This window comes from Macaca nemestrina, chromosome 15 (assembly GCF_043159975.1).
Source record: "Macaca nemestrina isolate mMacNem1 chromosome 15, mMacNem.hap1, whole genome shotgun sequence".
In the NCBI taxonomy this organism is placed as follows: Eukaryota; Metazoa; Chordata; class Mammalia; order Primates; family Cercopithecidae; genus Macaca; species Macaca nemestrina.
The window spans coordinates 22,754,788-22,767,375 of NC_092139.1; positions in this window are offsets into that span (position 1 = coordinate 22,754,788).

Sequence of the window (12,588 nt, forward strand, 5' to 3'; positions counted from 1 at the left end):
TGTCCAAACAGACTGTGGGTGCCTTCGGAGGGGAAACGTGCTAAGACAGCTCATGTCCTGCTTGACAGAACCAGAAAGACAAAATGCCCTCGTCACAAAAACCAAAGACAATTGCATGGTATACACTCTAACAAAAAGGAAGATGTTGGCCAATTTTTCTTTACCTATATCACCGGAGAAATAACAGATCTGAAACTAGGAATAAGACTAAACTCCAGGTCTCTTGAAAAAAAAATTGTTAACTACTTTTTAATCCAATACATCATGGCTTATGCCTTTATAACCCCAAACAGACAAGCACAAAATGTTGTCTCTGAGGAGCATCCTCCAGGATGATGGCTGAACCTGAAGAAGTGAGCCTTGGTACCTTGGTTCTCTTGGAAAAGCCATTGGGGCATCATGTAAAAGTCATAGCTCCCTGAGACACAGGTAGCATAGCTCAGCTCAGCTGATCTGCAGTTACGCATTTCCTTCCAGTTTTTTGAAGCAGGACAAGGAGATTTTAGGTTTTCAGGACTGGAGTGAGGTGTACTGGAGAATCAACCAAAGAGAGAAAATTCCCAGAAACCGTGGTATAAGCCAATGGCTAGGGAAGGGCCCATGAGTGCAGGCCTGCCTTCAGGGAAAAAAAGGGGGCAGAGGCCTCCATCGGGGCCCAGCAAGAAATCAGGCCATTTGTGGAATAAAGGCTTGAGACATTTTATGCGGGGAAAACAAATCCCCAGAGGCCGTAGCAGGGGGATTAAATGTGCATGATGTTGGGAAACTGTCATTATGGCTTCAGCTCTGAAAGCTGATAAAACCCCTCTGCAGAAACATCCCTCTACACATCCTGCCAAAGTGCCCCAGAATGGCATCTTTCAGCCTTTAGAGAGACAGACCTAGAGCAGACAATGGCAGCCCTGATTCTTCCTGATGCCCCAGTGGCTTTTCCAAGAGAACTCTAGGCCTCTACTCTTCAGGGGAAGAAGGCGCCCTTCTTTTCTCATTTTAGAATTCTCAGCCAGCTCACATTGCTTTACATGTCTGATAAATGTGACTGACCTCCTAGCTGACTCTATTCCAAAGTCACAGTACACCCCTCTTTGCAGGCCTTCTGCTTAATGCTGCCCATAAAGGAAAGGGAGTTAGGGGCCTATTCCACGAGCAGTCTTCTTAAGGCCTGCCCAAGTGGAAAGTGAGTAACTCAGGAAGAAGAATCCTGGGGGCTGGATAGTGCACCCTACCTGTGGATACCTTAGGGGATATCAACATCATCTGACCCTTCCCCTGCACTGGGCCAGGGCACCTCCCTGATGGGACCTCTGTCAGCCAACCCCCGGGGCTGAGGCTTTCTGCTGGCATGGTGTGTTCATCACAAAAGGTAAAATTAACATGAATCAGAAACTGATGTCACGCTAGGATTTTTTTAAATGCAGTTTTTTTGCATCAGGCCTGGAGAACATGTCAGTGGCAACACTCCAACAATGCAAGCGTGCAATTCCAGGTGGGGAAGCATAGCCCCGGGAGGCTTAACCATGAACCCAGAAGCATCCCAGGGTGAGATTTTTCAAAGAACTAGAAGGTTTATCCAAGGAAACCCAAGAGAGTGGCTGCAGAGACAGGAGGGTGGCAGGAACAGTGGCCTGGAGATGTCCCAGATGTTGGTAGGGTTTCCCACTCCTGCTGTCCCAGCCAATCGACTTTTTATGAGGTTGTTACAAAGACAAAGCAAAATTAATGAAAAACATAAAAGAATAAGAAGTGATAAAGATTTTACATTGAGACTAAAGTAAAAAGTAATAAACAGCAATAAAATGAAAGACTCCAGTAAGAGGATTGAACTATCAACACATTAAAAAAAATGAGGCTTCTGAAAATCATATTTATCTTATTATTTAACAAACACATACACTGGCAGAGCTAGTGGTGTTCACCAACTAGTCCATGACCTTCTCTGCATTGCCTGGGCTCCTTCTAATAATACTGGGCCCATATGACTAATTCTGGCCAACAGACTCTGAGGGGAGATGACACACAACACTCTCAGGCTTTTAAGAAACTCTGAAAATCACAGTAAGATGCTTCACAAGATGAAGGACATATGGATCACCAAGTTCCACATGAGGCCCCTGGAAGGTTACCTGACCCCCATCAGACACAGGCTGGGTGAAGAATAAACCTTCATAGATGAAGCCACTGAGATGTGAGGGTTTACTTGTCACCACCACATACCTTGACTAATACAAATGCTTATAATTCACTAATTTAATCCTTCTTACAACACTATGATATAGGTTCCATTATTATCCCCATTTGAAATCTGGGGGAACTGAAGCATGAAGAAGCTAAGGAACTTAATTTAGATCACACAGTTGTTAAGTAGCAAACCTAGAATCCAAATCCAGGCAGTCTGTGTTCTTAACCATTATCACATGCCGGTTCTCACAAATAAAGCATCTTAAAGTAAAATGCAAGGAACTTCAAAGGCATGTACCTTCTTCTACAGAAAATTAGGGGATGTTGAAACAGGGCAGTGTTAGAGAGTGTATTTGTCTCTTTTCTCACGCTGCTGATAAAGACATACCTAAGACTGGGCAAGTTACAAAAGAAAGAGGTTTAATTGGACTTACAGTTCCACGTGGCTGAGGAAACCTCACAATCATGGCTGAAGGCAAGGAGAAACAAGTCATGTCTTACATAGAGACTACAAAGAGATAAAACTTGTGCAGGGTAACTCCTATTTTTAAAACCATCAGATCTTGTGAGACTTATTCACTGTCACAAGAACAGCACAGGAAAGACTTGCCCCCATGATTCACTTACCTCCCACCAGGTCCCTCCCACAATACCTGAGAATTCAAGATGAGATTTGGGTGGGGACATAGTCAAACCATATCAGACAGTGAGGAGTCAGGCAGCTGTGGAGAGGCAAGGCAAGTTTTGTTTTGTTTTGTTTTGTTTTTTACTTTTTTTTGTTATACTTTAAGTTCTAGGGTACATGTGCACAACGTGCAGATTTGTTGCATATGTATACATGTGCCACGTTGGTGTGCTGCACCCATTAACTCGTCATTTACATTAGGTATTTCTCCTAATGCTATTCCTCCCCCCTGCCCCTACCTCATGACAGGCCCCGGTGTGTGATGTTCCCCACCCTATGTCCAAGTGATCTCATTGTTCCATTCCCACCTATGAATGAGAAGACGCGGTGTTTGGTTTTCTGTCCTTGGAATAGTTTGCTCAGAATGATGGCTTCCAGCTTCATTTTCCATACAAAGGACATGAACTCATTCTTTTTTATGACTGCATAGTATTCCATGTGCCACATTTTCTTAATCCAGTCTATCATTGATGGACATTTGGATTAGTTCCAAGTCTTTGCCACTGTGAATAGTGCCGCAATAAACATACGTGTGCATGTGTCTTTACAGTAGCATGATTTATAATCCTTTGGGTATATACCCAGTAATGGGATGGCCGGGTCAAATGGTATTTCTAGTTCTAGATCCTTGAGGAATCGCCACACTGTCTTCCACAATGGTTGAACTAGTTTACAGTCCCACTAACAGTGTAAAAGTGTTCCTATTTCTCTACATGCTCTCCAGCACCTGTTGTTTCCTGACTAAATTTAATGATCGCCATTCTAACTGGTGTGATTTGGTATCTCATCGTGGTTTTGATTTGCATTTCTCTGATGGCCAGTGATGATGAGCATTTTTTCATGTATCTGCTGGCTGCATAAATGTTTTCTTTTGAGACGTGTCTGTTCATATCCTTTGTCCACCTTTTGATGGGGCTGATTTTTTTCTTGTAAATTTGTTTAAGTTCTTTGTAGATTCTGATATTAGCCCTTTGTCAGATGGGTAGATTGCAAAACTGTTCTCCCATCCCGTAGGTTGCTTGTTCACTCTGATGGTAGTTTCTTTTGCCGTGCAGAAGCTCTTTAGTTTAATTAGATCCCATTTGTCAATTTTGGCTTTTGTTGCCATTGCTTTTGGTGTTTTAGTCATGAAGTCCCTGCCCATGCCTATGTCCTGAATGGTATTGCCTAGGTATTCTTCTAGGGTTTTTATGGTTTTAGGTCTAACATTTAAGTCTTTAATCCATCTTGAATTAATTTTTGTATAAGGTGTAAGGAAGGGATCCAGTTTCAGCTTTCTACATATGGCTAGCCAGTTTTCCCAGCACCATTTATTAAATAAGGAATCCTTTCCCCATTTCTTGTTTTTTCAGGTTTGTCAAAGATCAGATGGTTGTAGATGTGTGGTATTATTTCTGAGGACTCTGTTCTGTTCCATTGGTCTATATCTCTGTTAAGTATTAATCCCATCTGCCACAATAGGACAAAGTCACTAATCCTGTGTGATCAAATAAAGGGGGCTTGGATATGTGAAGGTCAAGTCTGAGCTCCAGCCTTTCCAATTTGGCCTCCTCTTTTTGATATCCAGCCTGATGTCGTAGAAAGACCCTCATACCCAGGAATCAGGAAACCTGAATTCTAGCTCTGGGTCTACTAGTAACAAGTTGTATGACTTAGACAATTGTCTAAGGTCTCTTTGGGCCCTTTAGATGAAGGTACTCCATCTACAATTTGGCAATAACTTCCATCTCATCAGGTTGTAGAAAGTGCCAAGCCAAACGAGACTGTAAAGATGCCTTGGGAAGCTGCAAAGTGCTTTGCAAGTGTAAATTATTATTTTTATTTGACTATTAGAATTAAGGAGACAAGAAGGGCCCTGGGAAATTGCAACTCCCCCCTGCTCCATTTTATGTATGGGAAAACTGACTCACTGACTTTTCCAAGAATAAAAAGGATTACTTGAGTTATGGATATTACTTTATACAATAATAATGATAAAAACAAAACATGAGTAAGAACCAGGGACTAGGACCCCAGCCTCGAGCTTCTCGGGAATCACTTTTCTCACAGTTATAATTTGAAAATGCTCAATTACTTCCTTTGTGTACCCCAGACTGCAGCTGCCCAGCCAAGGCAATAGAGAGAAGAGGCAGTAAAGTGATCAAGAGACTGTGAACTAGACACACCTAAGTTCAGATCTGACCCTGTGGCCACCACTGGGTCTCCTTTTTCTCATCTTCTCCTTATTGCTTCCAAAACTATTATATCCAATCATAAAAAAACACTGCCTTCTTTATAGGTCAAAAATGGCAGATATTACAATTTTGTATGATTCAATATAATCAAATATAGTACTGCATGGCAGGTATCTCCATTTCTCTCCATCGTTGAGCCACCTTCATGCATCTCATCCACCTTTTCCCTTAGAGGGAACATTTCCTATGAGGTCCCTCAGTCTTCATGCAAAGAGGCCTCTATTGGCAGCCCTGCAGACATGCTTAGACATACCAATATGGTCAGGCCACAGGCCCTCTGGCTGAGCACTTTCTATCTTCCCTTTATGTTATTTCATCCACATACAGCCCTGTGAGGAAGGCAAAGCAGGGGCAGTTGTGTAGTTAAAAGGGGTAGCAAGACAGGAGACCAGGACTCTGCCACTGTCTTGCTGTGTGGCCTAGGGCAACATCATCTCCCTCTCTGACCCTCAGAGTCCTCGCCTAGAAATAAGGCTATTGGATGAGATCAGCAGCTCCCACTTCTCACTCTGCAGCAAAATCACTGGAAAGCTTTTGGCAAATTCAGATACCTAGGCCCCCTCTAGAGATGCATTTTTACTAGGTCTGGGGATCTTTTAACCTCTCCCTGGGTGATTCTAGTGTGTAGCCCCCTCGAAAACCACTTGGCTGGATGATCCAAAGGCCCCCTGATTCTAAACTGTACTGAAGAGTATGTGAATCCTTGTGAGCTTTCGGAGCTGAGAAAAACAAAGAAGCAGGAGCTCCTAGAAATGGGTCTGAGGCCTCATTAGGCCTTGTTTGGGAGCAGGTCTGCAGAGCCCCAGTTTCCAGCCTCCTGCCTTTAGAAGGATGCCTGGGCTCTATCAGGGCCCAGCTGGAAAGGCCATTTCGTTTGGAGAAAGATTTCCTCTAGATGCCTCTCAGAAGCCTCCTTCACTGATCCAGGGAACTAGGGCTTTTCATTTTAATTAGCAAATTCTTGTCGCTGCCTTTGGAAAGGAGCCTCTGTTCTCATTTTCCTTACAGACTCTCCTCAGCTGAGATGGTGAAGGAGGGGCTGGAAAGGTGACAAGGGAACTGTTATTTGGAATAATTTGTGGGCTGGTGGGGGGCTTGGAAAATATGAGAGTGGTTGAGATTACAAGGAACCAAATCATACACTTAAGGAAACGGTTTCACGGCTTTGGGACACGGTGACTCCAGTTAGTGCCTCTTTGCAGAATTACATGCACTGGTGTGATGAGGAAGACGAGGTGTTATTAAGCCCACCTGAGTTCCGGGGGCCCCGTGGATAGATGTGTCACATCTTGAACTAAGAGAACCTTTTTAGGAGGAAAAAGCACACTTTTGACAAAATACCCTGTAGATGTAGAGAAATGGAAGATGGTATTTGTCTAATGCATAATGTATAAGCCTGTGAACTCTCAGAGCTGGGAAGAGTGCTCTCATTGGTCATCTCATTAGTACCTGGTGCACTGGAGAGAAACAGCCTTCCTAGAGTGTCTTAGGCCACAGGAAGCTCCTGTCTCGGGTATTCAGCAGGAGGGAGAGGCTGTTCGTGTGACTCCATTTCCAAAGTTATATCTTGTTTTGACATGCAATGTAAATAGCACACTTTCAGGAATCATCCTTAGCATCTCTTTTATGACTTTCCCTAATTGTTTGATTTTTTCCAAAATAGAGAGAAATCTTTATCTTAATGAGGGCTATAAAAAAGTGAGGACAGGCTGGGCATGATGGCTCATGCCTATAATCCCAGCACATGGGAAAGCCAAGGTGGGAGGATCACTTGGGCCCAGGAGTTTGAGATCAGCCTGGGCAACATAGCAAGACCCAATCTCTACATAAAATACAAAAATTTTCTAGGTGTGAGGTGCGCATCTGTAGTCCTAGCTACTCAGCAGGCTAGGGTGGGAGGATCCCTTGAACCCAGGAGTTCGAGGCTGCAGTGAGCTATAATTGCACCCCTATATTCCAGCCTGGGTGACAGAGCAAGACCCTGCTTCTAAAAACAAAGGAAAAAAAAAAGGCAAGAACAATTGGAAACATTCTTAAACAATTAGACAGACTGGTGAAAGGACCACAAGGAAAGATTATTTGCAAATGTCTTAGAGTTCATCTAATCAAACCTCTCAGAGGGAAAAGAAGATGGGGAAGATACAGGCCAGGGTCGAAAGTATGGCTCACAAACCCAACAGGATGTGGTCTCCCTTCTCACAATCCCTTCCCTGCTGTACCCTTCAAACTCTGTGATCCAGCCACACTGAGTTATTTGTACACCATCCCCCCCGTCCCCACCAATAACATGTATCACCCTGTCTCTAGACCTCACACCCACCAGGCTCCTCTACCAGAATATTTGCTGGTTCCAGGTCCTTCCCACTCTCCTCCTTCTTTCTTTAGGTAGACAGGCACTTAGCTAAGTAGGACAGTGTTTCAAGACTCAGACCACTCCTCCAGTAATTATTGAATACCCATATATAGTAAACAAAACCTTCACGGATTGGCCTGTCTTCATGGTGTGAGGGAGGCAGATAAACAATAAAATGACTGCACAATTGCATGTATAATCATTCCACAAATAAGTGCTTGGAAGGCAAGATCTATGGGGCTAGAAGAGTGTATGAGGAGAATTTGGCCTGGTGGGACATGTCTGGGAAAGCTTCCCAGAGGAAGGGATGATTAAGCTGGGATCTCAGTAACCGAAGGAAATCGAGAATGGATGGGGAGGGTCCATTTGGAAGTCCAAAGTGACATCCTCCAAGAATTCTTCTGCTCTTTCCTGTGTTAGGCATTACTTCAGGTGACCACATTTCTTAGTTTGCCTAAGACAGCCCCAGATTATCCTTATTGTTCAGGGTTTAGCATTTGTCCCAAAGATGTACCAATCTGGATGATAAATTGTATGATCATTCTATGAGTGATGCTCTTATCACACTTCATCATTTTATTCATACACCTGTCTGCCTGCTACACAAAGGCATGTGTGTACACACACACATACACATACCCCACATGCACTCATATCCACACAGGGATGCAGAGCATTCTTGCAACATCAAATTCCATTCTTATTCATCCTTTGCTGCCCTGCACATAACACGGTACTGGCATATGCATAAGGAAGGTGTTCGGTGAATGGTTTTTGAATAAATGAATAAAGGGTGCAGGGATACAGCCTCCAAAGATGCTTAGACCTCCCAAGCCCTCCATCTCACCTCACTTATCTACTTTTCATGCCTCCACAATGCTCCAAAGCATATTTGGTGAATGTTTTGAGTTTGTCCAAGGGCCAAAAGATCCAAAATATAAATTTTTTTCCACAGCCTGACTTGGCCCTATAAGTTGACAAAAGTGTCATCTCATTAGAGGTTATTTGAATAGAAATTATAGGCTTGTTTTCTGAGTGTGGATTTGAGAGCACTTCATAAGACAATTACTGCTGAATATCTGAAAAGAAACACCCTTATTGGCTTCTAAAAGCCCATCTCAGGTCAAACTAACCTAAATTCCTCTCAATACAATTAGAACTTCAATAAGAATGAGAAAAACAACAAGATTCCAAGAACACCAGGACCTCAGAGGAATGAAAAATAGCACTATTGGAGGACTAAGAGGGGATAGCAGAGGGTGGAACATTCCGGAAGGCAGCATGTCACATGTGGTGCACAAACCCACCCACGCTTTGATCAGGAGTGATCAGCTAGCCTCCCTACAAAAGAACAAAGGAGTCGACCTCCATCAGCTGGCCTCCCCAGAAATTACACTCCCACTTTTCTGCCCTTTCTGGTTCCACTGAGGATCAAGAACAGGCACCTGTTCCAGTCCAGTTGGAGCTTCCAGGCCTGCACAAATGCAGTTCCTCCTGTTCTGAACCTTCTTTTTTTCTTTCTGCACTTCTTCCTATTCCTATTCCTCTAGCATGCCTTTCTATTCCTCTCATTCCCCCCATGGCCCTCCCTTTGTCTAAGTCCTGGCACCATCTCCCCAGGGAAGACAAGAGGAAATAAGAGTGTGTCAGTGTAGGCTGCACGGGACCGCTTCAGGGGGTGCCACTTGCCCCACAGTTTACAGAAATGGTACCCTGCCCCCATCTCCCCAACCCCATCCCTTGCCCCCAGAACTCAAGCATTCAAATCTTTTTTGTTTGCTCTTAGAAAAAAACAAATACTGCTGGCCTGGCTGCTCTTGCAGTTCTGCCCCCTCTCTCCATTCTTGCCTCCTCCCCTAGACTCTAAGAATCTTGAAAGCTAGACCGGAATCGAGTCTCCCTAATATCCATGTTAGTCAGCAAAAGATTAAGTCATCAAAAGAATGCACGAGTTTGAAACAAGAATGGAAAGAGGTGATAAACCAAGTTCTTGATCCAACCTGAAGGAGAAAGTATCACAAAAATTGGGGGGAAACTTTCCTATGATTTAAGAAATTCCTTTTGATTTGCTTCATGAAAAAATAAAAGGTGGCCAGAAGATGGTGATGCTGGAGGCTCACCTGTACTGCCACGTTAAGCACACCTGCTCAGTGGAATACTCAGGAAAAGCAATGTACCTTGTGTTGGGGAGAACTTCTTTAAAACAATTCCCTTTCTATAGTGTATATTTCTAAGTGGCCTGAGTAGGGGGTCAGAGGAGGATGGTCATAGAGAGACAGACTCACCTTTCACCCAGGTGACAGCTATCAGTCTATGCCCCTTGCTGCCCAGAGTCCACAAGAAGGATGTAATGGCCACTGCCTTAGAGGGCACCTATTCTGCATATCAGGTGAGTGAGCCCTGATACTGGTAGAGAGCTGAGTAGACCTTCCCTTTGGGCTGGAATCCCAAAGGGAAAGAAGGAATGTGGGTGGGATTGGGGAGCTGGAATGGAAGGTAGGGAAAGGGGTGATGGAATAGGGCAGCCTTCTCCTAACTCTGTTGCTGCCTTAGACCCTACAAAGGGCCCCCCCTCACACCTCTACCCAAGCATACCTCTACCACAGACACCACCAGAGAAGTGGAGGATTCCAGAGAGCACATTCAAAGACAGTTAACCAGAGTAATCCCTGGGGGCCCCTCCAGCTCTGACATTCTGTGAGTTTAACATGGAAAAACACTCAGCTAAAATCACCGGCACAGTTAGGTAGTGGCTTAGCAATTCCTTTTTATGAAATTACTGTCTCTCTAAAGTGCAAAATATCTACTTAGAAGCTTGGATTCATTCTTAAGATGAGCTGATGTTTGGAATCTCACCCAAAACAATATAACCAGTTCCTTAAAAACAGTCTACCTCCCTCCACCCTCACCCCAGTGAGTGGAGAACACTGTAATGAGAATGTGAGAAGATACTCTGGACCCCTCCTAAACCTTATCCCCACCTTGTTCAAGATAGTAGGCCTTGTTGCCTGCCAATGGACCACAGGACTAAGATTAATGTTGGGCCATGAGAAACATCACCCAAGTTGTCCCCTATTCAAGGCCTCTCTGTGGCAATTTCAGCCAATATAATTATTCTCAGGAATGGCCCTGGATGGTCTAGTGACCTTCACTATGTTTCTTGACCAGACACTGACCCCTGACCTCAGATCCCAGGCTGAAAACAGACTCAGCCCAGATTCCTGTCCCAAAATGACCCCCAAATCTGATGAAAGATAGACCCCTCTTCCTCTCCAGAGCCTTCATACATCACCATATGAATCACAGTAAAGTAACACAATGATGTCTAATTCAGCTCTATTTCCCAAATGCCAGAACAGGAGCTGGCTCCAAATAGGTGCTAAATAAATGCTAACCGAATACGCAAAAGAAAAAATTAAGTGAATGAATAAGTAAATGGGTTCAAGTTGCAAATGGCTAAGTCTGGTCTTGTACTAATAGGTGGATTTTTCAGAGCCATGGGACCCAGGAGGTGGGTCTGTTTGCAAGGTGTCCATCTCTCATGTCCACTCCGGCAGCTCCAAGCTCTCTTCCATGCATCTTGTTAATATTCCTGTTACTGGGCTTAACTGTACAGTGGCCAGCACCTCCTGAGCTAAATAACAGGCAATTTAAAACTAATGAGGTGAGAAATGCCCTCGTTGTCTGAGTCCACTGAGGCCCACAGCTGAGCTTGTCACACCTCTGGCGTATTCCAGAGAGGGTCCCCAGAGGTTCCCAAATATACGGTGGTATTATAGCAAGATGGGGGAAACAGAAGGCATCCTGGGCTCGGAAGGCACCCTTCCCTAGGCTGGGAAGAAGACCAGAGTACGTCTCCAACTGTGTTCTCATTGTCTCATCAGTAAAAGGAGATGACCTGTACATTACATTTCTAGTTTCATTTCATAATCATCCATGATATTTACAAAAATACAGATTCACGGATCCCACCCCAGAGCCACTGAATCCGAACCTCTGAATACGGGACCCAGAAACTGGATTTCAACATGCACTCAACAAACAATTACAGCCAATATAATTATTCTCAGGTCAGAAGCTCTAATTCAGTGTTTAGCAAACTACTGTTGGAGAGCCACACCCAGTGTGCCACTTATTTTTATAAATAATAATGTACTGGAACACAGCCATATCTATTAATTTACAAATTGTCTATGGCAGAGTTGATGCATTGCAACAGAGACCTTATGACACGAAAAGCCTAAAATACTTACTATCTGGCTTTTTACGGGAAAAGCGAGCCAACTGCTGCTCTAATTTATGAGTTCTGCAAGTAGCTAGCATTAAAGCCACCGACATGGGCCTCATCTTTTCAGTAGGGAAGAGCACTTTATTCCTGACTACTGTGTAAGAGGAAAGCAAGAGAGCTCCAGCCTGCAGGAGCCCTGGACTCACCCTAATCAGAGATTGCCTTGGAAATATAAATGGGACTGCCAGGTGGGGATGGCGGGCATCTGCAAGGTTAGCACCTGAGACTGAGGTGAGGATGGAGCCCAACTGAGAACCAAGCTCCTGTTCTCAACACTACTCCTGGTGAGGTGGACGCCAAGGGCATACACGGGATGAGTTCTGCTCCTTGTTTTTTAAAGTTCATGCCATTGCCCCTCTGCTGAAGGCTTATCTGATGATCTAAAAAAAATGGTATGGGAAGGGAGACAGGGAAGTACACGGGGTTTGGGGGGTCACTCTTCAAAGCTCCAAATGCTTCAAAACACAAGCATAAGCAGGTACATAACTGAACTTGTGACATCACTGGGACCCGCAGGGTGTCTGAGAGGGAAAGAGACCACCCAGACCAGCTGTGGCTGCAGCTGTATGCCTTATCAGCCACACTCTGGGGCCTGGGAAACAGGTCTCATGTGAGTCTGCCATCTGCCCTGTGCTCAGCAGGCAGGACCCAGCAGAGTGCCCTCAGAGCACAAGGGTCCCCAGACCTTGTGGGTCCCAGAGTGCCTTGCTGAATAGATGTGAGCCCTGGGGTGCTCCCGTTGCCAGGCCTGGTCTGTCTGTGCCAAGTCTGGCTTCCACTTGTCCTTCCATGCCCACCAGGGTATGCCACCCCAGCTGTCCGGAAGCAAACTGCAGTCAGCACCGGGAGT